We start from the raw sequence: 5,667 nt of genomic DNA, 5'->3' as shown, positions 1-5,667 counted from the left end.
ATGTTTTCTCTCCATGTGACTCTCCTTAGGCACACTCTACATCATCGATCACTTTCCTCTTTGGCCCCATAATCTCCTTGATCAGAAAATTTGGGACCCTACCAAGTTATGTGACAACAGCGAAATAAAGAGAGGCGAGTTAGGAGCTTTCACCATGAATAACCCAGGAGAGGTGCAAGGATATAGCTGAGAACCCGAAGGGGTTGAGGGAGGAGCCGGGTTCTGGGAACTGTGACAGTTTTCCTATAGGGAGAACAGGTTGTATGTGGGGACACTGCATTTCTGCTGGAATCAGCTTCACTGTTACTTAGGTCACCTATATGCCACCCACCAGAACTCAGACCAACCTCACCTCTCGTCATGGTTTTGCTCTATAAAAATCCCTAGAAGCAGGAGATTCCCGGGCAACTTGCTAGGTTCCCCTTCTGTGCTTTTCAACAGAAGCTTTCTTCCCCTCCTCCAATAAATTCTGCTCTTAACCTCCGTTTGTTCCTAAACTTTATTCTTTGGTTTTAGAGAACATGAATTTGTCCCAGGTACCTTTCAGCTTAGGAGTTTCATTCCCTTATGTCACCATCATGCATTTCCTGGACAGTAACTCGGCTCCACCTACAGGGGTCGCCCTGCTGTTCTAAGAGCATCCCTCTCCTGCCTTAGGAGTCTTGCAGTTGCTTTTCCCCTTACCCAGAAAGTTTTTAAAATGCAGGTTCTGGTTGTTGTTCCTTCATTTACTTCAGGGGGCTGGGCTGGCACAGCATGTGGTGTGGGAAATGAACCTGGTCCCTGGGCTTGCCTCAGCAGGCACTTAGTCCACTGAGCTATCTCATGAGCTCCCTTGAATCCTCTGTTAATAGCAAATCTTACACATACCAGTGCTCCATCTCCCTTCTTTAAACTTGTTTTGTTTTCCTCTATAGAATTTACCATCACATAATTATCATTTTTCTCTTTCTTTCTTTCTTTCTTTCTTTCTTTCTTTCTTTCTTTCTTTCTTTCTCTTTCTTTCTTTTTGGTACTGGGAATTGAAATCCGGGCCTCAGACTTACCAGGCAGGCAAGGTGCCACTGTGCTACATCCCTGGCCTATTTTGCTATTGTCTAATTGCCCCTATTAGATTCTAAATTGTGTGAGGTTAGGGACTTTTGTGTTCTCAATTCCATATTTCTATATAGCCAAGGTTTAAGGAATGTTTTTGAATGAGTGAAAGCCTTCTACAGATCCTCAAGAGACCAGGAGCAAGAACTGGACGCTCACAGACATGACCCAAAGACTTTTCTCTAAGCACTACACAGAAGAATAATTTCTTTGAATCTAGACATTTTTCACTCAGTTAAAAGTAGCACCACCAAGTATTTATTTAAGAACCAGACAATCCTATTTACTTCTTTCCTACCTTAAACTTAATCCCATCCCTTTACTTTGAGAAAGAAATCAGGAATACCCTTATACAAGAAAGTAAAGGGATGTGAAGAGAGGTACTCTGTGTCTATTTTGTGCAGTTGTTCCTCAAAAAACAGACAAATTCCACACCAAGGATTTAAAGAAGAAAGACACAGCCTTCTCTCACCTAAGTAAATGGGACAACCAAAGCTGAAGGAATGAACCAGCTGTGTCCAGAAACCCATGCATAAACAGAAGAAAAAGCACATCCAAAGAAACGTCAAAAACAAGTGACTGTGGGCCTGACAGCTTTTTGAGGTTCTATATCAGTGCAGAAGCAGATACACAACATTTTATTTGTTTGTTTGTTTATTCATTTATTTTTAAACACAATTTATTTCAGGCTTAGAGTAACTTTCAGAGCACTATTATGTTCTATTTGTCATCTGTGTTTGTCCAGGTTACCAGGGTAAGCCCAGAAATCATTCCCTCACTTTCAGTCAGCTCCAAAAACACTGATTCCATGCTACAGGTTAAACAAGAAGGCGTTATTTATTAAGATGTTAAGCTTCTCCCTGGACTTAAATAAGATGAGAGAAAGAATGAGGAAAGAAGTTGGAGGAAACCAAAAATAGCTCTACTCTCCCGACCTCACCTGGGCAGAGATAGGAATTCCTTCTTGCATGTGTCTAGCAGAGCAGGAACAGCTACTTTTGTCCACATCTTAAAATACTCTCTTCTGTCTTAATGCTATCTCATCAGTCCTGAACCGGCCAGCCCCCTAGTGCCCAAGTACTGGTCCTTTGGCTGGTCCTGTCCACAGGTCCACCTATCCACTCTCTAGCAGTCTAGCTCCTCCAGCCACACCATACTCACTTGTCCCCTCCTCTTCATACTGACTACCCAACAGGAACTGTACTGGGAAACCTATGGCAGCAACTGACAGCCTGAGGGGGCATGGTGGGGAGGTCCTGTCACCCCTACAACCAAGACTGCAGGGCTTTTCCTCTCCTGGAGGGAGCTAAACAGTAGAACAAGAGAGGAGATGGGGGGGTCTCCAAAAAAGCCCTAAAAATAAGTCTTAGAACGCCAGTCCACAAGGGCCCAAAACATTTCTGGCCCCACTCATTTCTTTCTCCAGACAATGGTCCAGCCATCTTCTACTATATCCTCTTCCTTAATAGTCTGAGAGTTTGAATCAGAAGTTTCAGGCTGCACAGCAGCCGCTTCATTCGTAGTTGTGACCGCCATCTCTTCCACACTGTCCGCACCATCTTCATCCTCATCAGTTTCTCTGGCTGTCTTAAGTGCAGTGGTTGTGACTTTATACTTTCTCTGGGTGATGTAGGAGGCCATCTCCTTCAAAGCAGCCCCATCACCCCTCTGGAAGCGGTGGAACATGGTCTGTAGCTTCTGGCTCACCTGGGGCAGACTCCCATCCTCCACAACGGTATCGACTTCATTGGTCATCAACTCCCCAAGGAAGTCTTCTACCTCATAGAGCTCCAAGTCAGCATTGTGGGTGAAGTAATCCTCTACGGCACTCCCCAGCCACTCGGCCTTCTCCCGGCTGCGCAGGCCCCCGAAAGCATTATCCACAGCGCTCTGCAATGCGGGCCAGGCCTCCAGAGCCACCCGAACCCCAGCTCTAAAGAGCACTCAAGAGTCTTCCTCAGCGCCCACCATCATCCAGTCTGTTTGTTTATTTATTTGAGACAGGGTCTTGTTACCCAGTTCAGGCTGGCCTTGAGCTCACTTTGTAGCCCAGGGTGATCTCGAACTCCTAAGGATCCTCCTGCCTCAGCCTCCAGAGTGCTGGGAGTACGGGCGTGCACCACCATGCCCAGCAAGTACACAGCACTATTACATTTATGTTCTTACACTGGTCCCAGGAACTGAAAAAGACCTGTAATATCTATAATGAAATAAAAAGATTTCCATGCGCAAAATGTAAAATTCATAGATTTATGAACGGAGATTTCCTAGTTTATTTCCTTCACTTAAAACACAGTGGCCTAGTGAAATTAATTTATTCTGGCATTCATTTGGATATTTGTAGCAAAGTAAACTCAGATTGTCTTATTCTCAGTGCAGTGGCCTTTCCATCCTCTCATGCTATTCTCTAAACAAGAGTGTTCTCCTGGCCAGGAATTGAATTCCTAAAGTATTGGAATTTAAATTAATACCCTACTGGAAAATGTTTTTTAAAAAATTTTGAGACAGATTCTCATTATTCAGTTCAAGTTGGGCTTGAACTCTATGAAGCCCAGGTTGGCTTCTAACTCCTGGTGGTCCTCCTGCCTCAGCCTCCTGAGTGCTGGGATTACAGGTGTGTGCAACCATGCCTGGCCCTAGGATTTTTTTTCGGGGGGCAGTATTAAATCTATTTTTTTATTTTTACTTTATTTTTTTGTAAATAAATTGTCTACAAACTTAAATGAATACAACAATAAAAATTGTCCAAAATAAAAATGAAGAACTTACAGATCAGTCATGTAAGAGTTCACTGTGTCAAAATCAAGAAACTTATATTCGTATAATTAGAATTCTCAAAGTAGGGGCCGGGGAGATGGCTCAGTGGAATAAGTGCTTCCCTGGCAAGCACAAGGACCTGAGGTCAATCCCCGGTTCCACCAAAAAAAAAAAAAAAAAAAAAGAATTCTCAAAGTAGAAAGAGGTAGGCAATAAATATTTAAAATTTAAAATTTCTGAATTTAGTTGAACTTATAACACTACATTTCCAAGAAAAATGAACCTTTTGCACAAAAATTTGAATAAAATTATACCCAGATACACAAAAATGAAATTGTCCAAAACTAATTATGAAGAAAAAATCATTAAATCATGTACATAAAAAAAATTAGCTATGGAAGAACAAAATTAAATAGCATCTTATTCCACATTAGAAAGAAAAAAAAAAAAAAGACCAAGTGTGCAAGAAACTAGACTAATTAAAGGACTGAAAGAAAGGGAAAAAAACCATCTGTCCTCTTTGAATTTTATACTTAGCAAACATACCTTTGAAAACTAAAAGTAAAATATTTTCCAGTTATACAAACTTGAAATATTCTAACACCTCCAGATGTAGCATATAGAAAATAACAAAGAGCATAATTCAGAAGGCAAGAGAAGTTGCTGTATGCTCCTGGATGAAGAATACAGAGCTCTCAAAATGATAGTTATGCAGGACTATGTAAAATATATTAGATGAACCTATTGAAAAGGTCATCAAAGATTTCTATGGAACAGTATCAATCTTAGGTAGAATTATACACATATCTTTTTCATATATGGCCTCAGGATGTTAAAAATGTATTTTTCCAATATTATTCCTAAATAAAGTTGAGGTTGGGGGTGAGGTTAGGATGGCTGCATGCTTTCAGCAGTAACTGAAATTTTTAAATGTTTATATATTTATTGACAGGACACAGGGTCTCACTATGCAGCTCAGGCTTTTAGTAATCCTCCTGTCTCAGCCTCCCCAGCACTGGGATTACAGGTGTGTGCCACCACAACCCACAGCATGTAGTACCAAGGATCAAACTGAGTCCTTGCACTTACCAGGCAGATACTTAGACCTCTGAGCTAACTCCTCAGCCCAGAGGAAAAGAAATTTCATTCACTATCATTTATATATTTTGTGTCATTCACAGTAAAGTTTTCTAGGCATAAGCATAAATTCTGATATTCAGGACTATAGGTTCAAATCCCAGGTGTGTCACTTACAGTGAAAGTCATCCTAATTCATCTAAACTTCTATTTTTCTCACTGTAAAAAAGAAAGTAGGGTGTGAGGATATAGCTTAGTGGCATAAGTGCCTGCCTGGCAAGTGCAAGGTTCTGAGTTTGAACCCTGGCACCACAAATTAATTAATCAATTAAAATGAAAAAGATATTTGGGCGTATATGCAGAATAGTTTGGATAATTGTATTGTCGATTTCTGCTGGTCTTGTGAAAAGAGCAGTTAATGCTTAATTTTTTTTACTCTAATTGTTTTTCCTGTTCTGAATTTCTTATAACTTCATTATTTTTTTTTTAAATGAATCATTCACATTTGTATCTGGTAATGCGAACAACTAATTTGAAGATAGACTCATGTAATACAAGAACCACTGTTGAATTCCTATTACTTTGTTTACTGAAATCTTGTATCATTTCTAATGCTGTTTTTTCTTTATATATCTATTTTATGTTCTTTAAAAATAAAAAATAAGGGGGCAAGGGGGATGGCTCAGTGGAATAACTGCTTCCCTGGCAAGCACAAGGTCCTGAGTTCAATCCCTGGTT

The 5,667-nt window shown here is 40.6% G+C and overlaps 1 pseudogene; it reads right to left on the bottom strand.

Moving 5' to 3' along the window:
• Positions 1-2,505: 2,505 nt before the first annotated feature.
• LOC101559681 lies at positions 2,506-3,069 on the bottom strand (annotated as a pseudogene).
• Positions 3,070-5,667: the final 2,598 nt, after the last annotated feature.

The sequence above is a fragment of the Octodon degus genome, unplaced genomic scaffold, assembly GCF_000260255.1.
Source record: "Octodon degus isolate 3935 unplaced genomic scaffold, OctDeg1.0 scaffold00048, whole genome shotgun sequence".
NCBI lineage: Eukaryota > Metazoa > Chordata > Mammalia > Rodentia > Octodontidae > Octodon > Octodon degus.
The sequence above is the reverse complement of the archived record's forward strand: the minus strand, read 5'-3'. Positions and strand labels throughout refer to the sequence as shown.